This window comes from Dama dama, chromosome 12 (genome assembly GCF_033118175.1).
Source record: "Dama dama isolate Ldn47 chromosome 12, ASM3311817v1, whole genome shotgun sequence".
Lineage (NCBI taxonomy): Eukaryota > Metazoa > Chordata > Mammalia > Artiodactyla > Cervidae > Dama > Dama dama.
The window spans coordinates 7173314-7200147 of NC_083692.1; the positions used below are offsets into that span (position 1 = coordinate 7173314).

Genomic DNA, 26834 nt, shown 5'->3' on the forward strand with positions numbered 1-26834 from the left:
CATTTCCATTTTATTCATCCCCTGCCCAAATCTAGATCAGTATGTTTAATATCATCCCCACTGTGGGAGGTCTCGTGAATTCAAAGGCCATTCGTGGTCAACAACGAGAAGGCCTGGATTCCCAGATGTGGGTTTATACTCGAAATTAAAAGCAGAAACAAAAGAACGTGTGTTGCCAGATACAGAGCATGGAAAACAAATGGACCAGCTAAAGGATAAACGTGGCAGAAACCAGAAACCGCTGCTAAGGTCACCCATTTCCACTGATGAGCTAGCAAGTCCACATTTAACCATTTTTTAACTCCCAAATATATAAGGAAAGATCCAGAGGAGAATGACAACCCAAAGGCAGGAGGTTTTCTCAATGTTAAACATCCTCTAAAGCAGAAGAAGCAACATTCAAACTAGTGTCTGGCTATAACCCCATTCTTTCACACACCACCCCAGCTCCCCTCTCTGCCACTGACCCTTGGATTTCTGACATTAGGCCAGAAAAGTATCCTAATAAAGGTAAACAAAAACCAGTGATTCATCCAGTATTTGAGTGTTTTCTTCTCCTTGAACATTAAAAGGACAAACCATTAAACTAAACTCTAGGTTTATGAGTCAGATTTTCAGAGTGTGTGTGATTACTGGTTTCCAAGAATAAATCTGCTTAATGTTGTAATAAACACATACTCACATACATATATGAACACATAATTTCTTGAGCAAACACAGTCCCATTAGAAGGAGAAAACACAACTACTTGTGAAAACTCTGCAAAAATCCTGCAACACAAACAGTATCTTCGCTGGCTCATTAATTCTGGCCTAAATTTGCTACTGTCAGGCAAATCAGGCACACCGTCCGGCAGACACCCACCTGCTCTTAGGCTGAATGTGCCTGGCGTCTTGACATTCTATTGATTCCAATCCAAAGCTTACGTAAAAAAAAGCAGCTCAGAGTCCAAAAGGAATTTTAGCCGCAAATACTTTGGGAGAAATCCAAACAACTGAAAACAGAAAGAAAGACAAGATGCAAATCTGAGTGACAAAATTGAGAACCCAAACCAGCTCAAGGACAAATCAACAAAGGACCCGGCTTCCCCTTTTGACAACTACAGATTTTAGGATATTCCAATGACCAACACATTGAATGGGAATTCCCAGGTGGCTCTGGTAAAAAATTAAACTGAGAATGCAGGAGATGCAAGAGACTTGGGTTCGATCCTTGGGTCGGGAAGATCCCCTGGAGTAAGAAATGGCAGCCCGCTTCAGTATTCTTGCTGGGAGACTTGCATGGACAGAGGAGACTGGCGGGCTACAGTCCATAGGCTTGCAAACAGTCAGACACGACTGAGCAACCAAATACCCACCCTCAACAAATCTGCACTATCACTACCCACAAAGCAGTTCATTACTACTCCACAGGTGTTGCTTTCAAAGAGGATTGCCAATTTCTGCCTGCCGGAGCCCTGTGAGTCTTCACTAGAAACTTGCTGTATCGTCCATAGGATCCTGATCCCGACAAAGGTTCTGAAGCAGTTCAGAAGAACCAGAGACCACTTACAGTGCTTAAGAATACTGCATACTTTAATCTTCAGAACAGCCCCATGGGCTAAGAGCTTTATTGCCATTTTACAGATAAGGAAAGCTGAGGTTCTGAGAGGTAATTTTCTCCAAGTGACTGAAAAAATGAGAGACTAAAGAGAGAGCATCAGGATTCATTTAGAAAGTTTCTGGCACCTCCCCAGCCTCCCTCCACTCCTGAAATAACCTCAGCCTGAATGGAATGGGTGTATGTCCAATTTCCCAGTCCTGGCGCTCGTGGCTTCGGTGGCAGCTGCTCGTTACAGTCAACTTTGCATAAACAGGCTGGCTCTGGTGGTGTTCTTTAAAACCAGAATAATTTCTTTACTTTAACCAAGGGAAGACATGCATTTCAAAATAAAAGTGAGTATCTATCTTGAAAAAGAGGCAAAGGAGAAACCTGCAATCCCACAGAGCAACACATGGCTCTCAGCTGGCCCCTGTCCGTCCCTCCACCCACCTCCCGGCTGCCATCAGCCGCTGCACGGCGCCCTCTGGCTTCAAAGGCAGCTCCGGGGGGAACAGAAGCCCCAGGTTCAGAGGGCCAGCTGGCAGGGGGACCGCACCCCTCGGGAAGGGTGGAAGAGGAGCGGAGATTCACCGCAGAGGCCAGTCAGCTCAAAGACAAGAATTCAAAGGGTTTCCAAAAGCTGATTTCTATCAGGACTGCCAGGGCAGATCAGAAGGTATGAGGTTCCAACTGGGAAGGATGTGTTTCTGCTGCTCAGATGCCAGGTTTGCGAGGGGATCCCAGGTTTCTGAGTGTCGGGCTGGATTTCAGGGGCAGGGGTGGCCATCAAGGTGTCCATCAGACTCATTTCATCCCCAGCACCACAAGGCAGCAGAATTTCACCCACCAATAAAGCTGTCTGTGATTCTTGAGCATTTCTGTGAGTTAAAGCAATATGCTTTTTGCAAGAATGCTCCTGAACTGAGCTAGATAAACTAAACACTTGAAATAAAAAAGTTCCTTAGGATGATCTGTAACATGCCTCGACCCCCACCCTCCTCACTCTGCTGCAGTCATCTTCTTTGTCCCGTGATCCGGGTTGGAGGCCGTGCCTGCAGGTCAGGCCAGCGCATCCTTCCCTTTGCTTGGTCTCTGACTTACAAGGTGACTTCTCAGAGACAGCCGCTTAGCCATCTATTCTTGGTTTATCATCCATCGGTTATCATTGTTACTGCTGCCATTTATTCAAAATGATTATGGACTTATAAAGATGCTCTCCTCTGACAATAATGTTTGCAATATGCTTTCACACTGCCTAGTTAACATGGCGTGCCTGTGATTTTTGTTCCGGCACAAGTCGCAAAAACTGCTGCAGTGGAATGGTTTGTAGCCTTCAGAATGGTTACCTGTAAAACTGGTGGAGAAAAAAAAAAACCAACAGGTGCCTATGTACCTATCTATCTATCTATAGATACCTGTGCATCTATATTTGTATATCTATAGATAGAGATATGTATATGCATAGATATAGAGATATCTATATCTATAGATAGAGATATGTATATGCATACACATAAACATTTTAAACAATGAATTGTGTAACATTGAGAAAGGCAGCACCACATGCAACATTAAAAATATTGGCCCTTCCCTCGTCGGCTTAGTGCGACAGACTCACGGCAGTGACTGCCACTTGCTGCATCAAGGCCCAGGTCTGCCCTTGACCCTCTCCCTCAAGTCCTACTGACAGGTGGGGACTTAGAACAGGCATGTGAAAGGCAGAGCATGGTCCTCAGAGGCTAATAAACTGAAAACGGGTATCCTGGCCAGAAAGCAGAGTCTCAAAAGGGAGTGAGGCTGCAGGAAATTAATAAAACTCCATGCCTGTCTTTTTAAAGTCAGCAGCAGTGGGCTGTGACTGGAATTCACCTCTTCAGTCATACACTCGCCTCCCCTCGATATGGACAGGAGTTCTATAAGAGCACTGCAGGAGAAAATGGATTCATACGTCATTTAAAATGAATCATTTCACTTCCTCTCCTCCATTTTTATACATATTGACAAAATATAAAAATACATTTTAAAAAATCGATTCGGCTTTGTCGTTTTCTACACCAACAGCAAAAGCAGACATCAGAATTATAACACTCGATAGTCTCTGAATAATTATTTAAATGGGGTCACCCACAACGGACATTCCGAGGGCCTCAGATGGGCCAACCCCAAACGAAAAACAGGCAGTGCATTACAAATCGCATCTTATTTCGAGATTTGAATTTCCATTTTATTTTTAACAAGAACTTCACAGTTCGCTGACAAATGTCCTGAGCTATATTTAGAAGAATAATAGTATTTAAGATCAGGAGCTCACATGGACAGATTCAGCTTTTCACTTTTCTAAACAGAAATATACACCATGTGGGCATTGTGTGAGTTTCATGTCAAGGATTTGGATTAGTTATCAGAATTTCTGCTCTCCTCTGAGTGCAGTCTGTCATGCTCTTGTGGGTATATTGAAGGGCTTTCGAGGGGTGTCTGTAATGTCTTTTCTCTGATGCAATAGAATATTTCCACCATCAAGCAAGCAATCATTTTAATATGGCATACTGCAAGTCTGAAATGCGTTTGAAAACGAAATCAACAAATGACTTGTTAGGCTACTCATGAAAGGTACAAGCCGTTTGCACTGCTGCTGCTTTAGGAATTACATTTTCAGAAGTTGGAAAGCATAGTCTTTGACTTTCCTTGAAAGAATGCTAGAAGCAATATGCTGATTATTTTTCAAAGAAGGAAAAGGAAGTGATGAAAGCTTTTAATAACATGTACAATTCTGAATTTGTAAGCACCGAACACAAAACAATGTAATGCTTTTGCACTTTATAAGTGCAAGGAACTCTCTCTACTGTTTGGAGACAGCAGATACTTGTAGACAAATTATAACATCCTCATTTCTATGCCCAGATAGAGGAAAACAACCAAATACTTTGAGGCATCAGAAAATAACCATGAGGATGAAAATACATAGCTGTTGTTTCAAAAGGAAAATACAAAAGCACCAAGCATAATTAAAATAGTAGCAAACCTGAAAGCAATCCGAATAACTGAGGGTTTGCTTATAAGTTTCTGAGACTGTCTCTGACAGTCAGAGTTTCAATTACAGCATAGACTGCAAGAAAAGAAAGATTGCTTTACCTCTAGATTGGTCACTGGTGAACTCGATGGCAGATTATTAATCAGAGGAAGTACAGAGTATGAACATAAAAGGCTGTGAACAATCTCTTAAAGCCTTAGTGCAATAAGCCTCCTTCCCAATTCTAGAATGCCCTCCCAAACAGAGTTTTACAGGCAAGAGAGAATGAAGGTTTACTGAACTCCTTAAAAGCCATGTCCCTCCCAGACACTGTGCTAAGCACTTAACATATATTCCTCGCTTTAATCTTCTGGATAGCCCAGCCAAGGAGGCGGTATTATCCCTTCTTTACAGATGAACAAATTGACACTCAGAAGTGAAGGCGCTTAGCAGCGGAGCCATGGCTGGAAGGCGGTTCCCTGGAACAAAGGGGCCCGGTCTGTCTTCCCTCCTGCTCTCCGCAGCCTTTAGAGAGGCTTGAAATTGCTGCTGCAGGTTGTTCATTAGTCCTTCCGCCCCATGGGAAGAAGCACAGTCTAGGGCAGGGTTTCCAACATGAGCTCTAAACAGCTCTGACTCGGAGCCTCGGGCATTCATTCTGTTCCTGTCTCCTTACTCCATTTAGCTACCCAGGCGGCTCAGTGGTAAAGAATCCACCTGTCAGTGCAGGAGCCACAAGAGATGTGGGTTCGATCCCTGAGTCGGAAAGATCCCCTCAAGGAGGAAACGGCAGCCCACTCCAGTATTCTTGCCTGGAGAACCCCATGGACAGAGGAGCCTGGTGGGCTACAGTCCAGGGGTTGCAAAAGAGTCAGACACGGCTGAGCACAGCGACAGCAGATTACCCTCGTGGGGCCCGAGGAGCCCATTCGAGAGAGAGAACTCTCGTTTCCCCCACTTCCAACCTAACTTATATATACTTACAAACAAGGAGTGCCAATGTGAGGCCGTCTTTCTTTCTTGAGCTGCGGAACAGCTTGTTGCTCTTGCTGTCCACTCGCTCAGGCGTGTCTGACTCCTTTGCAACCCTATGGGCTGAAGCCCTCTTGTCCATGGGATTTCCCCGGCAAGAATACGGGAGTGGGCTGCCGTTACCTTCTCCAGTGGATCTTCCCAACCCAGGGATTGAACCTACATCTCTTGTGTCTCCTGCATTGCAGGAGGATTCTTTACTGCTGAGTCACCGAGGAAGCCCACAGAACCCCTTAATCAATTCTAAAATAAGTTTTTTGAGGAGGAAATAGAGGGTACTGGTGGGTATTTACTGAGTATCAAGAAACATTTTATTAAGAACAAACTGTCCTCAGCTCCAGAAAGTGGGAAATGGAGTCCTAAGTCACAGAGTCCCTTGTTTCACTCACATTCACTCCACTCAAAGTTACCCAGAAGTATCAGATATACACATTCAATATTTACCTTGAGCCTCTTTTAGACTAAGGAATGTGTAGGATGATCTGGGTCCAGGTTTCAAAATCTCAGTGAGATGATAAAAGTCCAGGAGCAAAGGCTGGGGATGAACAACCTTCAGATGGCGAAGGCTGCGTCCACACAGCTGAACTACTGCCTCGAAAATCACAGCAACAGTTAAAGTCTCTGTGCTGGTGCTACCTCTCTCATAGACGGGTATGCCCACTAACTGTACCCGAAAACTTATCAAATAAAAGCCAAAGTGAAAATATCTGCTCACCTAATGACGACAGGGTTTTGTTTTTTTTTTTGCTGAGTCAGTCTATACTAAACATGGATGGTACCCAGAGATCAATTTCAGGGGAAATGAATCCTGGTGGTGTTGACCATGACCTGATCTGCTCTTAAACAATGGCCAAGGCCTTTGTTTCCTACCTTACCCAGTATGTCCTGGGTAAATTTTTTTTTTTTTTTCCAAAGGAGACTAAAGAGATGCAATTTACAAACAGTGGAAAAATATTCTACTTGGAAGAATAACTATTTGGAGAGACAACAAATTGGTCAATGGGGAAGTCTCAGATTCCTCACAAGTCTCATCAAAATAAAGTTCTGAAATTTAGGAGATGGTAGCCGTATCCATATGAGAAACATTGAAACAGATTTCCACATGAAGAGATGGCTTAATAGGAGCTGTGTGGCTAGATTCCTTTGCACTCGAAAAGAAACTCTGCAATTTATGTCAGGAGTAAAAGTGAATGCAGCACCAGCAAAATGCAGCATAAAGGGAAGGAAGCAAATAGACGATTTTAAAGAGTCACCTTCAAATTTCTTTCTAATACAATGATCCTCCAAAGGTTTAAGATGCAAGTTTGCAGGCTGTACCAAAGCCTCCACAAACCTATTTTTGTATAGGGATCCTTTTTGACCCCTTGATATTAACACCTGTGAAAGAGTCAAGACTCTTCTGGCTTTCTACGGCATGAAAAGTTGCCAGATAAAATAAGATATGAATAGAGCATGGGACTTAGACATGCAAACAAATATTCACTGCTTATCAGAAATTCAAACTTAACTGCATATCCTGTATTGTTATTTATTATATCTATTAACCCTGTCATAGGGAAATGGCAACCCACTCCAGTCTTCTTTCCTGGAGAATTCCAGGGACAGAGGAGCCTGGCAGGCTACAGTCCATGGAGTCACAAAGAATCAGACACAACTGAGTGACTGACACACACAGGGCTTCCCAGATGGCTCAGTGCTAAAGAATCCACCTTCCATGGAACAGAGGCAGGTTCGATCCCTGGGTCAGGAAGATCCCCTGGAGGAGGAAATATCACCTGCTCTGGTACTCTGGCCCGGAGAATCCTTCGGACAGAGGAGCCTGGCGGGCTACAGTCCATGGGGTTGCAAAGAGTCAGACACAAATGAGCGACTGAGCACACAACCCTATAAAAGAACAATCAAGAAGTCATGAGCAAGTTGTGAATGAACGATTTTCAAGCTGGTTAATGGTGCAACCAGAAGTCCTTAATCAGTGGCATGCCTCATGCTTTCCTGGGAAGCTCTTGGAGAATGCAGACTCCTGGGACCTTGCCCTAGAGATGCGTTCTCCTATGGGTTGAGAATGACTGTTTTAACCCAGACTAATAAAAATAAATGAGGAAGACACACTACGCCTTTTTTTTTTTTTTTCTTTGATGGCTCAAATCACTCCACTAGGGCTTTAGAGGTGGCTCAGACATCCTAAATCCTAAGATGGTATGAACTTGAGAATAGCGAAAGGATATAATGTAAAACCAAACACTGGTTAAGAAAATACTGTCACAAACCACTTCTTCCTTAGCCACAGGAGGACACTGAGGGAAAATCACTCACTAAATTAGCAACCCAGAAGCACAACCCAAAATAGCATCTTTGACACTTGATGCCAGAATTCACCCCACGCTGTCATCTCTAAACAGTCCCTCCTGACATCGTCTCTCTCAGACAGCTGAAAGAGCTGGCACACCCAACAGAAGGAGCTGCGACATTCTTCTCCCCTGAGCTAATGTGTGAACTTCTTTGCCCCCTTGTAATACGTCCAATCGCAGTATAACAGAATGATATCCACATAAGAATCAGGAACTAGCTCAATAGATGTGAGCTGTGTTTTCACTGTATCAGTAAATACTAACATAATGTTAACAGCGAGTAAAGAAAAATCAAATTGTTCTTTGCTGAAAATAAAGTTCCATTACTTACATTTTGTTTCCGAGGATATGCCATTTGTGCCTATGTGTGTGTGTTGCCTAAGAAGGGACAGAAACGATGGAGGAGGGAGCATTTCCTTCTCTTAGCATCAGAATTTTTTCCTCTGAGATAACGTGTGTATGCGTGTGTTAGTCTCTCAGTCGTGTCTGACTCTTTGTGATCCCATGGAGTGTAGCCCACCAGGCTTCTCTGTCCATGGAATTCTCCAGGCAAGCATACCAGAGTGGGTAATCATTCCTTTCTCCAAGGGATCTTCCTGACCCTGGCATTGAACTTGGGTCTGCCACATTGCAGGCAGATCCTTTACCATCTGAGATAACAGGGAAACCTTCTCCGGGGATATACTGGTCATTTACACTAGCTCTCTTGCCAACCTTCTATTTACAATACATAAAAACTTCCCTTCCAGGGAAGCTATGTTTGACAATCCTGGGTTGCTAACTGAGGTCCAAATGACCAAAAGGATGACTCAGCTACAGAAAGATGCTAACACAGAAACTCTGGTGCATGAATGACTAGAATGGTCAAGAACTGGAAAGCTAGAATGAAGCGTGGGTCTGTACGCAGGAGAAATTCAGTAGGCTGAAACGCAGGGATTGAAGCTCTGTCTTGAGAGCTTTTCAGGTTTGCATTTAAGTCTGAGTTCCGTCCTGACTGGCCCTGAGACCTTGGGCAGGTTACTCAAATTCTCTGTGCCCCTTCGGCCTCTAGAAAATGGAAGCAGCAGCTAATTCAGGGAGCTCCTATGAGGGTTAAATACACGAGTGTTTGTGAAGCACCTACCACAGGGCAGGGCACGTTCTCATTAAATGGGAAGAACGCGAAGCAAGAATGTGTGTCTCTGTGGGCCAAGAGGTCGGCCCATAACCAGGTATTCACCAGCATTTAGGCACAGACTCAGCCTAGCCACATACAGGACAGATGAGCAACAAAAGAACATCAAAACCTACTTCCTGTCTGCACAGACTTACATTCAACCTACTTACATGTCTGCATTGTCTTATGATCAATGAACCAATATATGCTTAATAACAACACCTGCCCTGAACTTGGGATCCGATCATCTGATGTAGATAATACAAAACATCCTAAGACCCGCTGCCCTGCCACCCGTGTCTTGGTTGAGGAGATAACATACATCTCCTGAAGAAGTTAATAAAAATGACGGTTGAATAATAAACATAAAAGTACAGAAGGCAGTAGCTGAATCTCTGATGAGCAGTCAGACAAGTGGTGTAACTGATAAGGCCCCTGATGACCTCAGAGAAAAAGAAATCTGCTATGAGATAAAACAGTCTGGGAATTCTTCATGGAAGATAAGCCATTTGAGACTGGCCTTGAAAGAAGAGTAGGATTTAGATAAGCGGAGAAGAGGGAATCCTAGGTTTACAACACAGGGAAGAGGAGGGCATGGCAGCCCACTCCAGCAGTCTTGCCAGAGAAGCCCATGGACAGGAGAGTCTGGAGGGCTGCTGTCCATAGAGTCTCTCAGAGTCAGATACGACTGAAGTGGCTGAGCACACACACGTGCATGATACAGGGAAAGTCACAGAAATGGGAAAACACAGGGCTGAGTGATAGGCGATCCAACCAGTCCATCCTAAAGGAAATCAGTCCTGAATATTCATCGGAAGGACTGATGCTAAAGCTGAAGCTCCAGTACTTTGGCGACCTGATGCAAAGAACTGACTCACTGGGAAAGACCCTGATGCTGGGAAAGATTGAAGGTGGGAGGAGAAGGGATGAGATGGATGGATGGCATCACCGACTCAATGGACATGAGTGAGTAAATTCCAGGAGTTGGTGATGGACAGGGAGGCCTGGCGTGCTGCAGTCCATGGGGTTGCAAAGAGTTGGACATGACTGAGCAACTGAACTGAACTGAAAGTGACGCCTTACTGACATGCAGTCCATTACCCATGCTGTTTGCAAGACACAAAAGTTGGACCATTGCTATGTAGGCCTGTGGTTTTCAACATTTTATTGTTTGTCTTACCACTCTACATTCTCAGCACTCCCTCCAAAAATATTTTGGTGACACAGATAAGACCGATTACAAATTAAATAAAGTCTTAGCATACCGGCACTAGTATCCTCCCCATTCCAAACACACACACACACATTTCCATTTCACTGAAAGTAAAACAATGGCCTCTCAACACATAGTTTCCTGGCTGTCTTAAGATAGGAGCCTCTAAGAGCTTTGCTAAGCCAGATCAAGAGACACTTGATATGGAAAGAAGGTGCTCGGGACTGCTATGTACATGCTGCTGTGTTGAAAATGGTTAATCAACAAGGATGTACCACATAGTACAGGGAACTCTGCTCAATATTATGTAACAACCTACAGGGGAAAAGAATCTAAAAGAATAGAGAAATGTATATATATAGTTGAATCACTCTACTGAGCACCTAAGCTACCAGCTCTCACAGTATTATTAATCAACTTTACTCCAGTATTAAATTAAAAGTTTTTTTTTAATTAAAAGAGGGAAGATCTGTATCCTTAACAATGTACATATCACATCTTACTAATAAAACAATGACCCAGAAGCCTGAAAAGAGTAATGGAAATTTTTGTTTTAAAGTTATTAACAAAAATGTCTAATGAAAGTGGAAAAAAAAAATAAGAGATGCTGCGCTCTTCAAACCCCAAGTGCTCTGAGTCAGAAGAGGGTCCTTCTATGGCTCTGCACCCGTGGCTTCACCCCAGTACCTTGTTACAATTCCTTTCATTCCGCAATGGTAAGAGAGTTCCAGAAATAATACCAGATGAATGATGAGTGGGCTTCCCACGTGGCGCTAGTCATAAAGAATCCGCCTGCCAATGCAGGAGACATAGGAGACGGGTCAGGGTCCATCTATTCTGTGTCAGGAAGATCCCCTGGAATAGGAAATGGCAATCCCCTCCAGCATTCCTGCCTGGGGAATCCCATGGACAGAGGAGACTGGCGGCCTACAGTCCATGCGATCACAAAGAGCCAGACACAACTGAAAACACTTAATTCTCTTTTTTGGAATTAACAGTTTGATGGAAGTTTTACAAATTTCAGTGAAAGAGAAGAGCCCAGAGATTAGATAAGCCATTTCTTCTTTCTTAGGCCCAGATCAATCACCCCAGCCATTAGGTTATACTTTTTAAACTGTGAACTGTGAATCCTTGAATTAAAATGTCATAATAGGCACTATTTGGCCATCATATTTCAATATCCTCTTTGCCCCATAGGGTTCTTTATAGTTTGTTAAAGTTCCTGAAACTAATATTTAGGAGGGTGATAATTTCCATTCTAAAAGAAATTCTAGAACATAAAAATGTTACAGCAGGTCCAAATATAAACACATTATATGCTTATGCATGCTAAATTGCTCAGTTGTGTCAACTCTTTGCAACCTTACGGACTGTAGCCCACCAGGCTCCTCTGTCCATGAGATTCTCCAGGCAAGAGTACTGGAGTGGTCTGCCATGCCCTCCTCCAGGGAGTCTTCCAGACCCAGGGGTCAAACCCATGTCTCCTACATTGGCAGGGAAGTTCTTTACCACACCTGGGAAGCCCAAACACATTATAGCCAACCCTAAAGCTAACATAATTGGCTCTTAAAATCATGCACTGTTCTAGAGAAAAAACCTTAGCAGAGAGCATTCTGTGATAAAATAAGAGTCTATCCATTTTAAATTTCACCCTTGAGATCAGATAAAGAAAAGTCCTGAAATCCAAATCCTTAGGATGTCAGCAGGGCCAAAGATACACTGCAATCACCTTACATCACCCAAACCCAGTACCACTGAGAACCATAAACAGGTATTTTCTTAACAGATAGGTCTTACAAACACTTGAAAGTCTATAAACTCTTGATTCATTGCAGATTGCAAGAAGTATAATGGTATATATTAAAACACCGGGACTGTTTTCAAGGAAATGATAAAAAATTAAAGGAAAACACATGCATAAAGAATTCCTTTAAACCATGCGCTTCACTCTTAGCTCTTTCATTAAGTGGATAAATTAAAGCACATCTATACAATGCTTAAAAAAAAAAAAAACAACACACAAAACCTCTAAATGCAAATTCATTTAGCTGCTTCCAATACTGTGGTCAGGCTGAGGTAAGAAAGTACCACTATGAATTCTAATGCCTAACATGAAAAGAGTTCAGTTATTACACGTTCAATTTTTGTATGGATCCACTTAGCTATCACAATATCCTCACATAGATTACAACCTGGACTTGGAATTTGAAACCTACAAAACCAAAGGCTTTCACCTTCAATATTCAACACAAACTTGGCTTTGGAATGAGAGAAAATCTTTGAAGGAGCCAAGGTATAATCTGGGACAAAAACGGTAACTTGACTCTCCTGGGTGATGACTGGTAATACCTGAAACTAGAGAATGAGGAAGGAGGTGATACACAGTCTTACATAGTGTGAAAGCTTGTCACTTTCTCTTTCTTGATTTTTTCCTAAGGTTGAAAGATGATATGCCCATTTGGAGAAAGCCTATTTGAAAAGTATAGATGAAATGGACATACCAACATCCCATCAATGCCACTAAGACTCTCTGTCACATTTCATTAGCATGATCCCCGAACTGAACTGGCCAAAACTTTTCAAAGAAAACATCTTGGTAATGGCAGCACTTGTGATGATTTTTATCGCTAATGCAAAATCCTTCCAAAGAGACAGAAAAAAAAAAAAAAAGATGCTTTAAATAACCTTATTTCAGGATTGGTATCCTGCCATTGTCTCATTGGTGTTCAGCAAGATAAATGTATTTTTCAGTAGCTCCGATGAGACGAAAATAAACTGCTGTAACCAAAGGGCTCAGAGACTAAACAAACCTCATCGGAAATTCTCAAAACACACTCCTGATTGTGGCTATCTGCAGAATTTTATGAGAACTCTAAAGCGTGCTCACTATTGTCCTGGTTCCTACTGGTTCCTTGTCCCCAGCATTTATCTCTAAGGGCCGAGCTAAGCGCATCCAGGGTGGTGCTGGCCGCAGGAAATGGTCCCTTCTTCCTGCTAACCTCGGCCTGCTCCAGTCCACAGTCCCAGCACAGAGGTCTGGGCTCCACGCTCCCTGGTGCCCCTGGAATCGTTTCTTGCTCAGTTCAAGAAAGAGAGGAGCCCAGTTGCGTCCTGCCTTCCTCCCCAGTCTCGTAAAAGGAAACATGCGTGAACAAGGGTCGCCTTCACAACAGATGCTCAGCTGCCAGCGAAGTGGGGTAACGGCGGAGCTGCTTTGGGTAGACAAACCTCCTCTTTCTTTTCTAGGGGAAATTCAAGAACCGTGCCCAGAAGCAAAACGATCACCTCTCCTAGTGGCTGAAGTGCCTTCCTTCTCCCCTTGCGGACCTCTCAGTAGATCGTCACAGTCTCCAAAAGGTGCCTCGTGAATACAGCCCTTCTTTTCAGTGAAGGGCTGTGGTTGCTAGGAAATTCACATCACCAGGTCACGACTTATCATGATAGGGTTTGCTCATCAGTTGGTGTCATGGCTGGAATTTCTAAGATGAAAGGTTGAACTGCAAATCCATATGACAGTAGGATAAGAGGAGACGGGAAGGAGAAGCAGAGAGAAGTGGTTAATACACAGCAGGCACCGTGCTAGACACCCAGACTGTGTCCACTGACCTCAGAAGGGACTCGAGGCGTCTCCATGTTCCAGACAAAGAAAACGGGTTTCAAAGGTCAAGTAACTAAGAGGCGAGAGGTGAAGAGAAGAGGAGGAAGTAGCCACGGTGGAGCCCGCAATGGGGCATCTTCAGTGATTGGTGTTGGAGGGGGGTCGGGACACTGGGATCCCTGAGGAAGTTCGTGGAAATAAGGACAAAAGAGGTGACAGGCAAACCAAGTGTGGAGCTCAGTTATCATCTTGTGAGCCATTTGACCCAGAGTTGCTCCAAGCTTCCTGAACATGAGGACATTTCTTTTTTCTTGTTCTTTTTTTATATTTAATCTGGGGATAGTTGCTTTACAGTGTTTGGCTGGTTTCTGCTATACAACAATGAGAATCAGCTATAAGCAAACATATATATATATATATATATATATATATATATATATATATATATATATATATATATGTATACTTCCCTGCCTCTCCCTCTCTCTTGAGCCTCCCACCCACCCCATCCCACAGTTTAGGTTGTCACCAGAGACCAAGTTGAGCTCCCAGTGTTACACAGCCATTTACCACTAGCTACCTGTGTTACAGATGGCCAATTTACACATGAAAAGACGCTCAACATCACTCATTATTAGAAAAAGGTAAATCAAAAGTACAAGACCATTTGATGAATGGTCTTCATCAAAAAATCTACAAGTGATAAATGCTGGAGAAGATGTGGAGAAAAGGAAACCCTCTTGCATTGCCGGTGGGAATGTAAATTGATACTTGAGAACGTTTTTAAGAAAAATCCCCTTCTATATCATAAGAAGAAGGAAAATTAAATTCAGTTGAAAATAATACTTAGCAGTGACCACTCCTCAGTACTAAGGTCTCCCTCACATGTGGTTGTTAAAGTTTTTCAATCATTTTTTTTTAATTCTATTAGAATATAGTTGATTTTTTAGAGCCAGTGTGGCTCAGATGGTAAAGAATCTGCCTGCAATGCAGGAGACCTGAGTTCGATCTCTGGATCAGGAAGATCCCCTGGAGAAAGGAATGGCAACCCACTCCAGTATTCTTGCCTGGAGAATCCCATGGACACAGGAGCCTGGCGGGCTACAGTCCACGGGGTTTTGAAGAGTCGGACAGGACTGAGTGACTAACATGTTGCCTTTCACACAGTTGATTTCCAATGCTGTGTTAGTTTAGGGTGTACAGTAAAGTGATTCAGTTATACATATATACACGTTCATTCTTTTTCAGAGTCTTTTCTCAAATAGGATAGCACAGAATATTGAGCAGCATTTCCTGTGCCAGACAGTAGGTCCCAGTTAGTTACCTGTGTCACATGCTGCTGCTGCTGCTGCTAAGTCGCTTCAGCCATGTCCGACTCTGTGTGACCCCATAGACGGCAGCCCCCCAGGCTCCCCCGTCCCTGGGATTCTCCAGGCAAGAACACTGGAGGGGATTGCCATTTCCTTCTCCAATGCATGAAAGTGGAAAGTGGAAAGTGAAAGTGAAGTCACTCAGTCGTGTCCGACTCTTTGCGACCCCATGGACCACAGCCCACCAGGCTCCTCCGTCCATGGGGTTCTCCAGGCAAGAGCACTGGAGTGGGGTGCCCTTGCCTTCTCCGGTGTCACATACAGTAGTGTATGTCAGTCCCGAGCTTCAGACATCTGAATTTCAGCCCTCATCCTCCTTACGATAACCCTTTCTATTGCCCAAGCAGTTCATTCCGTTCAACAAGAAATTGAGTGATCAGCCTAGGAACAACCTGGAACAAGAACCGTGTGCTCTGCCTCAAAGACCCACTTTCCTCCCGCAGCACCCCCTTCCCCACGTCAGCGAGGTTCTGAGAACAGAGACAGTGTTTGCTGCCGTCTCACGGCTTTCTTTGTCCCCTGATGAAACAGGAAAAGGGGCAAATTCTCAAAGGACCCACCGTGAGGAGAACAGAACGGACAACTCTCCAAATGAGCAGGAAGACTCCTCGGTCTGCAGAGGAGCGGTGCGGCCTTCTGTAGCCTGCCCGCTAGAAGAAGGCTAGGTCACGCTGCTCATAGAACATGACTGGTCACTGGATCAGTTCCCTTGATCAGGCTCCCTTGATTGCTTTAGGAAAACAAAATTTACTTCAAAGTCCTGTGCCAGGGGTAGAGCCCATCCTAAGCACTTTGCAGATAGTATGGCCTTCAATTCTCCCAACAACCGTGCGAGCAGGTCTGTGTGATACAGAGAGAGGTACTGAGGCAGAGAGACAAAGGGCTGTGCCCAGCTCCCAGGTTAATTAATGCCAGAGCCAAGGCATAATCCAAGATGGTGAGTCTGGTTCTGGAATCCATGCTCTCAATCCATATAATATGGCAGCAAGGCAAACACACTTATGACATAGACACAGTGTATCTCTTCCTAGAAAGCTCCATTTCGGTCTAAGACGAAGTATATAGAAAGAAGAGCCAAATACCTCTGGCGTTTCTATTATGCACAGGCAGCATGCCAGTGACGGGGATACCATGATGTTCAAGACATTGCCCAGATGCCCAAGTGGTTCTGAGGGGATGTTATCAAACACGGCAGCTGACCCGGGCTGGTTGCAGCCACTTCTGCAAAGCTCATGTCTACTACCCTGCCCCCGATTGATGCAAGTGTGAGCACACACCTTCCCCAGTTCCTCTGAAAAAAAAAAAAAAAATTACCCCTGAGCAGGGCATCAACACAATTTTCATTTAAATAGATTCTAAGAGATGTGTTCTTCCTCCAACTTTCAATGACACTGGTTGACTCATAAGAAATTTTGGTGACCTGCAGAAACTATTTTCATTACTTTTTAGATCAACACAAATATTAATACTGTTGAAAGTTCTCTACTGTATTACCCTTCATCTGGCAGAAAGAGACTGTTTTTTCATCCTGACTAATTCACAAGCGGCCAAACTGAAACATATTTATGCTTGCTTCATTCCTGGGAAGCTGATACACTGAAGGGGTCTGTTCCTTTTTAGTCATGCCAAAGATTTGATAGGATGCAACGCTGAAACAATTTTTCAGCCACCGGATGACATTTTTTCTCCCTGCAACAAAGCCAGGAATATAAACCCTGAAGAGTCTACCATACATATCTGAATCAGCTACTGAACAATTCTAAATATTGCATTTTCCCAAATGCTTTCACCAAAATAGCAGCAGAAATCTCTGTCTTACACACACACACACACACACACACACACACACACATTCATGGTAGTAGTAAGGATGGTTTCTTTAGGATTAGACTTGAGAAATTACCAGGTGCTATCTTATGGGTTTAAAAATCAAAACGATCCTCTAGACACCTCTACAAAGCAATTTCATTCTTGGAAAATTGCCCCAACTTCAGTCTCGAATGTAGTAACAACGTGTGGTATTCATTCAATGAATATCATCTTCCCTGACCCAGGAGTGAGTGGCTCATAAGGGTACATAAGGCCACAATCCTTTGATTTTTTTTTTTTCCCTCTAATACACCTAGAGACTATTGTTTGTTGACACGTGTGCTCTCACTAGGGCCCTCAACCAGAGTGACCTGGGCAACTGCCAATAGGAAAGTGGATCTCTGTCCAGGTACATTCAACTTTGTATCCAATCTCCATTGTAAGAATCATCAGGATAATTCATAAGACTGCTGCTGGCATAGCAACGAATTTCCCTAAACTGGTTGTTTTCCTCTACTGGTTTATCTGTCAGTATGGCCTAGATCCAGCAGAAAGCAGAGACCCATCTTTCTTCTTCTAATGACTGGAGGTATGGGATAATCTTAAAAGAACTGATGCATTTTGCTTACTCATTCTCTACTGAAAGCATTGAAGTTTCTGTCTGGAAGACTAACAAAGCAATGGCTTTTCTCCCGTAAGACATGGCCTGTCTCTAGGCATATTGTAATAAATTCCATTACAGGTTCTAAACCTTCCCAAGGCCCCATGGATTCAATAGGTAGGACTACATCAGTGTCACACGTCAAGTACATTTTCCCTCATGATTTGCAACAGCTCTTTCAATCTAGGATCTTTTTATGCTATTTCCAAGTGTCTTTTAAGCATGACAACCCAAAATAGCAATCTTTTTTTTTTTTAAAGCTAACAACATGTATTTTAAAACTGAGAACCTGAGCACAAGGGCCCTCAAGCACACACATCTTAATATAACTCTTGTGAGTTTGGCTCCTGAAATCATTTGGAAATTTAAAAAATAAATTTGGTCATTAAGTGCGCATGTACAGAAGAAATGCTGACATTCCTATTAATCAGATTAAGAAACTATCGGGGTTCCAGATATTACATAATACTGTAAATAGCTCCATCAAGGTCATTATTTTTACACCCAGCCCATTAAAACAATTGCAGATTCCCTTGTCTCATATCCACATTTTAACTGAAAATGGATATGACAGATTTCTTAGGAGAAAAGTAATAGCATGCAAGTGACATTATGACAAAAGCTATTTTTATGACTCCATACAACCTGGGAATATTAATATCACTTCTCGTTTGCAAAAACAACTAGCTGACCCTGTGGAAAGCATGTCATTAGGGTCTGGAAGAATTTTGTTATCTTCATCTCAATAAAAATAAAAACCAAACAGTTTTTAAAGTAGGGCATTTCATTTCATTTTTCCTAAGATTCCTGAAAGAAATGGAAATGACAAAAATGGAAATCTAGTATAAAACAAGCCTTCAGGATTTCTGTGGCATTTTACCTTGAATAGTCTGTATAATATCTTATAAATTCTGTTCCTAAGACTGGTATAGTTCATAACTCCACAACTCTTTTCCTGCTGTCATAGAAATGGTGAGACAGAAACAAGATAAAACCAGTGATCATATGATAAATATCTTATTTCCTTCATACTATGAAACAATCAGAGAAACTTCATCAATTTCCCTTTCAATATCATATAAATTGGTTGGAACCACATGATTCAGGAATTTGTATTCTCTTTCATATAGAGGAAGTAATATTTTAAATTCCCAAAGACTTGATTGAATCATAAAATTAAATTGTTTGCTTTCTGGTAAGACCAGGAATGCAATCGAGAACTAATTCATGACTATACAGGAAATATGAGGAGAACAATTTCATGAAACAAAAGGAAATAAATGTAAATGGGGATTATTATGCAATCATAAGACAGGACAAGATAAGCCACATGAAATATGTCTTAATGTACAAACTACCCCATAGAATCAGAATAACAAACACCACTAGGACTTAGGCACGAATAATACTCGTCAACTTGCAAATCATTTTTTTGATAGAATCTCATACCTGATCACAACAAAAGCCTTTGAGATCAACACTATTATAATGCTCATCATATAGATGAAGTTGATTTGCAGACCTACACAGTTTAAGAACTGTTACAGTAAATTACATATCATTTGTTTCGATCATAATAGGTTCAGTAATATTTTTCTGTGATCGTGTTAATCATGCCTACAAAAGACTCAGAAAATGGTTCATATTGCAGAATCTTACTCACAAATACTTTTCGTGTTATCTGTGAATCTAACAGGACACTCAGAAAACTAGCCCTTTTTTCCAAAGTCAAAATGTCTTCACATAGATCTTTTGTAAGTACATTTCAAACGGTCATGGTTGGCCTAATGGACATGTAATGATTTAGGCTCTTAATTACCTAAGCATGTTTCTAACCCAGGTCGTTAGTGATGGTTTTCATTGCTGAATTTCTGATTATCCTGCATCTCTCTAAGATAATCATTTTGTATGAAAATGAGGGAAACCAGTGCTCTTTCTAACACTCCCAAATCGGTACTCACCAAAGGTTTAAAAAAAAAATCACTAAAGCTTCTAAACCTATCCATCCAACTCAAGCAATGCATAGTCATTAGTCAAATCAATTCAGGAGACATGAAAAGAAAGTCATTTGGTTACAATATTCTCCATAAACAGGCAGAGAAGTGCAGATTGCCAAGTCCCACTTTGGTTTTCAACCATGTACCAATTGAAAACAGTGCACCGAAGACTGAACCCCGCCTACCTGATACTGCCCTGGATAACATCCTCTTACGAATCAGTCGAAGGAAAGAAATCAATGGCCTGACTTCCAGCTGTCTATTCAAGTGTCAAATGTAGAAATACCTTTTTTAAGGACCTTATCATGCTCAGACTTTCACCTTCATCAACACTGTCTTCCTTTTAACTCTACTATCTTCCCTGAGATATGGAGTCAACTATCATTTATGAGGTTATATACAAAGAGCAGACGCATCCTCCACCTAGGAAGAAATGTATATAATAGTTCATATTTTTGAGAGAGAAGTCCAAACTGCTCTGTTGTTTTTCTTTCTCAAGGTCATATAGAGCACCAGGGTTTGGAGGTAACAGAAAATATGAATCATGTCAGTCATGAAAGAATTGCCCCTGGCAGGGAGGGGGGTAGACTGCAGTCACATAGAGCTGTTCCCATTCCAATGTCATGACTTCCTGATTGTGTAGCCCTGGTGACAGAGGTAACTGTTGTGATATTACTTGGGTGTAGCTGTGATAATTCATTTTTCATGAAGCTTCTGTGGTAGATACATTGAGTAAGGCAACAGTGTCCAGAAAACCATAATTCTCAAAAACAATGGCATGTGTTTCTCTTAAGGACTAGATGTCCTATAGATGCTTCAAGATCGAAACTCACTTAAGAAAAAGAAAACAAATTTAAAAATACACATCTTTATTATTTATCTTTATCCTTAACACAGTGGAAATAGCCTTCAAAAAGCAAAACAAGAAGCCGGAATTCTAGTCCACACAGTTTCTCAATCACCTCTGGGTCTCTGAGACTCAAGAGCTTTGTCTCTTCTTGCCGGGTTCTATTACCATCCATTGATTTTTCCTCACAGTATAAAATTTCCTTTGTTTAATTTCATTGGGCCATTTCCCCTGGGTCACTCTGACCACTTATGTTCCTTGTTGTTTATACTGTTCAACCTTCAATAGATTTCATTTTGAAGAACATGATGCAATCATGTGATGGCATTCTTTCCTGTTATTGATCTGTTGTTGCCCAAAGAATGTCCTAAAGAACAGGAAATAACTGATGCCCATAAGTATCACAATCATTATGATAATTGTGAAATAAATTAGAGAGCCTGCACGTTGATTTAGAAAAAAAGTGGAGGAAGGATGGGAGTTGGGAACTAGCCTCAAGTAGCTGACATTATACACCCATTTACTCTCTCTCTCTCTCAGATCCTTGTATCACCTCATCTGACTCTCAAGACAAGGCGTGACTTGGTATTATTGATGTCAGTTTACAGAGGAGGAGACTGTATTTCCAGAAGGCCAATAATCTGCCTCCCAGCCAAAAAATGGTAGAGATTGCACTCAATCTTGGTCCTGTTGATGCCAACTGCCACACACCCTCCGTGGCAAGTCCAGGAATCACATAAAATATTTACCTCGTTTACATTACATTCCAATTTCTTTTGGCTTGTATTTCAGAAATATCCCTGTGCACGCAGAATGAAATATCCCTTTGGAGACCTGAGTCAGTGGGACTCTACAAGCTGGCCAGGTGTGTGGAACTTTCAGAAGGAGACGATACCTTTCTTCCCATGAACACTCTTCCCCAGTTGTTCAGTAGCTGCTCCAACCCTTCCATTTCAGAAACGACCTGCATTTAGTCCAAGGCTTTACATATACTCTGAAAATGCAAATCTTTTCAGGAAATGAATGCTGAGCATCGGTGTCTGTCATGTTCACTGTAGTGGGAGGGGGTTCCAGCTTTTCTTGAGAGAGGTTTTATCGGTAAGACAGCTTGAGGACGGAAAAGAAATATGGTGACAGAAGTGTCCTGCAGAGGTGAGGCTCAGCTCTGTAATCATAGGGGCACTAAAGCCAAACAAGCAACTGCTAATACAGAGAAAACAAGAACCACGATGGAAACAACTTGGTACTTTTACTCAAGTCTCAAGTCTGGGGCTGTCATAAAGAACTAATGATTCTCAGGGCTACATTACTATTCATTTTACAACAGGGGACATTTACCATTCTCTTTGGAAAGGTTCTGGTGTGATCCTATGTGATCTTATTGCCACTTTATCACTGAATACTAGGCAGCCTTTCTGCAACTTTACTCGTTGTCAACAATGTCATCCACTGTAATAATGGAAGGAGAATTTCCACGAAGGCAAGGGCCATGTATCAGGAGGCCTTGTCCTCTACCTGCCGGGGCTCTCGGAGCATTCCAGTATATTTCCAGCATCCATTCTGCACAATTCATAATCTAACAGATGGCACCATTAAGCAAGCATCCCTCGCAGTCAGGCTCTTCGAAAATGAGGGCAAAGAAATGCAGAATAAAAATTCCGTTGACTTGAAGAAACCGCATCTTTATTCCTTATGGTATGTTGACAATGGCTGACAAATTCCTGGCGGATATAATCTTGCAGAGCATGCATGGTAACGTTTTACAACAACATAAACTGAGATTGTAAGATACCTTGATAAATAGCTACTTTCTCACCCTGGGCTGTGTGCTCCCCTCTCGAGACACGTGTAGCTCCCATTACCATCCAACAGCCAGGGGAGAATTATATACTGCTCAGGAGATGGCTTCTGAAACGAGGAGGAGATGTTAAAAAGCCACACTGAAATCACACAGTAGCGGAGCAGAAGGATGCGAGGCAGAATGTAATAGCTTTGGAGGTAAAGACATATCCCCTGTGCAACCACAAAGGTAACAGGAAAAAAAATTCAGTGCTCCGCTCGCTGACATCGAGCTGTTAGCAAGGTAAAATGACCAAATATCGGTGCGATCTGGGGCTGGCGTTTTCTGTTCGAGGACTTGTGATAATGTGACAAGGTTATTGTGATAATTAGGTGAGCAATTAAAGCAGAGGAGTAATTGCTCTTTTGCATTTTTTTTTTTCACAGTCAGAAAGATCATACTGTAGAAATATAAAGGAGAGAAAAGAACATTCTTCATTCATTTTTAAAAACTTCTCATGAGCATCTCAGAACCCAAGAGCAGGGAGTCTAGAAACACTGCACCTAGCACCTTTCAATTTTCTTCTCTTGAACCACTTTTTTTTTTCTTTCTTTCTAGCCTTTACAAATTACTTGTCACATAGCATGGATTCTATGTGTGAAGACTGTCTTTATCGGGAGTCGGGTTTTGGGCTGTGTGATATCATTTCTAAACCTGATGGGTCAGGATGTCATTCTCCTTCGTGCTTCCCGATTCTGGACTTAGTTTCAAGCAATCGTATGTTCACCCTGTCTCACCTATAAAAATGAGGAGAAACATACTTGTTTCACCCAGGCAGGTACAGGTCTACATCCAAAGAGAGACAAGTCAAACTTTAGAAAGAAAGACACCTGCCCATCCCCGCAGACTCAGAGCCGGGACAGACAAGGTCTGCTGTCTGTCTGGCAGAAACACTTTCAAGTACGGAAATGAAGGAGCAGCGGGCGTGAAGAGATTTGGTGAAATTCCTGGGGGGGAGAAGGGAGCCGCTTTGGCAGAGCTACAAGGAGTCAACATTTCTGCTCAAATCCTGTGGGCTTCTTGAGACAGATAAACAGTCCTGTCGATCCAGCACGAAGCGAGAGCGATGGGACAGGAAAACCATCAGATGGTGCCGATGCCGGGGGAAGCCTGGGATCCAAGAGGGAACCTGGAGCCTGCCATCCCACCTTGGGGTGGCAGTGGGCAGCACGCATCTGGGGAAGGGTGGCGAGTCCCGAGAACATCCTGGGAGGGAAACTGGGCCACGGGATCCTGTGCAAGACACAGAACTTCTATGAGCCTCCCTTCCCTCATCTGGAAAATAATGACTCTGTTCCTCTAACTCGTTGAGCTGCTAGGAGGTAAGAGGGGTGGGGAGAAAGTGTAAAGAGCCTTTATAAACCACATCTGTATTACATGTACTCAAGTGTACATACATTACACATATATGTACATATACACATATGACTCAGCACATATAACCTTACAGCGTGAAACTATGGCTCAGCTCCCTGACTCCCTTTCCCTGGGGCAGTGCATTCAAAGGACAGCTGAATGTTTTAAAAACAAAAGAACTCATATTCATTTTGGCATAAATTTAGCCCCAAAGTGCTCACTCACTTTGCCTGGTAGACCTCAAACTGCTTATCTGCTTAGCTAAATTCCTATTTGTCCATCAAAGATCATCTCAAAGGTTATTCCTCATGGAGCCTTCCCAGACTGCCAGGGGGGAGATGAACCCCACTTCTCCTCTGCCCCCAGGCCTCTGTGTACCTCCCCCACCATCGCAGCCTGCCCTCCTGATCATCGGCCACCAGAGTGCAGACAGCTTGAGACCGCAGTTGAGTCCCCGGCACATCTGTACCATTAGGCTTAGCAAGTGTTCAGAAAGTATGTGGTGGCTGGGCTGAATAACAAATTCTTCAGGAAGAGTAACTCCAACAGTTATGCGTGTGCATGTGTATATGTATACATATACGTATATATGTATATGTGTGTGTGCATAAGCAGGTGTACACATCTACATGTGTACACGTGTTTAGATGTGTATTTATCTGGCCACATGACTATTTCTTAAACAGGTTTCTTTGATGAGGACATGAAACCCTTCGGAAGCTGCTAGCCACCCATGTTGCCAGATCCAGAGAAAGCAGTGGGGATAACCAGTTCCTTTATTTCAGATCACCTTATTTCCTAAAAGGTCTTAGACTGCTCTGGCAATTGCAGCGTCATCGTGATCACTCTATAAGAAGACAGTGTCCAAAATCAGGAGAAAAAGGACTCAAAAATCAAAATGCTGATCTAGAAGGGAATCGTGCGGCAGGAACTCCCCACTGAATAAACACCTTGACACCAAAGTTCCGGCCGCTGTTCTTCTGAGCAGCTGCATCTCCCCCTGTCCTTTGAGATGTGATTCTAAACTGAAAGCATTAGGTAGCCAGCAGCCCTGTAATTAAAGCTTCAAACAGAAAATGACTGAGAAAGACTTCTCCTTTGAAAGTGCATTTCAATTCTCCCCGTGTCACTGGAAGAAAAGTGCTTCTGACAGTCTATATTTTACCCCTGTTTCATTTAATACTGCAGATCGACGTTTATCCAGGAGCATCGGCCGTGGCTTTACTTTTCATTTTAATCAACTAAACACCTGCCCATTCCCATCTCCCCCCGCCCCCTGCCACCTCCACCAGGTTGCTTTTCTCTGTTTGTACTCATTTACTTACTTTTTAAATTAATTTTTGAAGCAAGGATATATGTTTCAGGCTGCAAACACTAATTCCCTGAAAGATCTGAGTGTAACTCTCAAGGCAAAGGAGACCCTCTTGCCTCCTGCTCTGCTTACAAAATGACAAAGTCATAACCCAGGTGAACACACACACAGAGGACATACACATTCTAAGAAAGTGAGCCAAAGAGACCACAGAGGCTTCGTTATTCTTCTGATCTGTGCTTATAACAGAGTAAGAGATTTTTTTCCTATAAAATTCCATTATGTGCTTTATTTCCTCAAAAGGATTCCCAGTTTACTATTTCTATAATCACCATTTTCCTTCTAATATGAGCTCGTGTTATATACTAGTTCTGAGAAGTATCTTTCACACTTTGCTTTTATTTTATGCTTTCTGGGTCTGTGTAGGGACATTAATTTGCCTATCTCCTTTTTCAAAATTGAGGTACCCTACTAATAATATCTCCTATCCATAAGGCTATAAACTTTGAAGAAGAAATCATTTAAGCAAATTTATTCCTCACTTCAATACTCTGTTAGGAGATGTGGAGACATTTCAAGATGAATATGATATGAACCTTGCTCTCAGAGAATCAGAAAACTATAATGGAGCTTCCTTGTAAAAATGCTTTAAAAAGAACACTTTAAAATAGTTTACGGCTTGGGTCTGTGTATTTTGAGGGGGTTTATCACTTAGAAGACAGAGTTCACACCGTCATTTACTAGGTCAATTATAAAAGGTAGAGGAATTGAGCTAGTAAAGCATTATTTGTAAGTAATCATCATAGTTATTACTTTAATGGGTATGAACTACATGCTAGGTACAGTTGCGAGCATACTCTACCAATTCTTTTAATTCTCCCAACAACTTTATGCAGTAAACCTTATTTCCATGCTCAAGTTGAGAAAACTAAGGCCGAGAGAGAGAGAGAAGCAACTTATCTAAGACAACCAAGTACAAGAAAGAGAGGGGATCTGAACCCTAGGGAGTGTGCTTCCAGGACTCGATTAATCATTTCCTACAACTGCCTCTAAGCCTCAGTGGACCCCCTGCAGTCTAGAGCACACGCAACATATTGGTTTGAAAATGGATTTTCTCCAAGAAACATGTGTGGTCCCCAGACCAAGCTCAAACTCTGATTTCATTTTTAAAGCTACAATATTTTAGCAATAGAATTTTATCACTAGCTTTTTAAAATTAATAGAGCACTACTTGCAGGTGAATTTAGGGAATGATAGCAGGTATCTGGGATATTAGATACTCTGGGTCTCAGTTCAGTTGCTCAGTCATGTCCGACTGTTCGCAACCCCATGAACCACAGCACGCCAGGCCTTCCTGGCCATCACCAACTCCCGGAGTTTACCCAAAATCATGCCCATTGAGTCACTGATGCTATCCAACCATCTCATCTTCTGTCGTCCCCTTCTCCTCCTGTCTTCAATCTTTCCCAACATCAGGGTCTTTTCAAATGAGTCAGCTCTTTGTATCAGGTGGCCAAAGTATTGGAGTTTCAGCTTCAACATCAGTCCTTCCAATGGATATTCAGGACTGATTTCCTTTAGAATGGGCTGGTTGGATCTCCTTGCAGTCCAAGGGACTCTCAAGAGTCTTCTCCAACACCATAGTTCAAAAGCATCAATTCTTTGGCACTCAGCTTTCTTTATAGTCCAACTCTCACATCCATA

At 42.5% G+C, this 26834-nt stretch overlaps 1 protein-coding gene across 5 annotated transcripts in view; it reads right to left on the reverse strand.

The window, feature by feature from the left end:
• Nucleotides 1-26834, reverse strand: part of FLRT2 (fibronectin leucine rich transmembrane protein 2) — a 106572-nt gene that overhangs the window by 51518 nt on the left and 28220 nt on the right. For 2 of the 5 annotated variants that reach the window (XM_061156499.1, XM_061156497.1), the window contains exon 2: nucleotides 865-994. The exons of the other annotated variants lie outside the window; for them this stretch is intronic. The gene's annotated coding sequence lies outside the window, so the exon portion shown is untranslated. The remainder of the gene's footprint in view (nucleotides 1-864; nucleotides 995-26834) is intronic. 5 annotated transcript variants of the gene reach the window in all.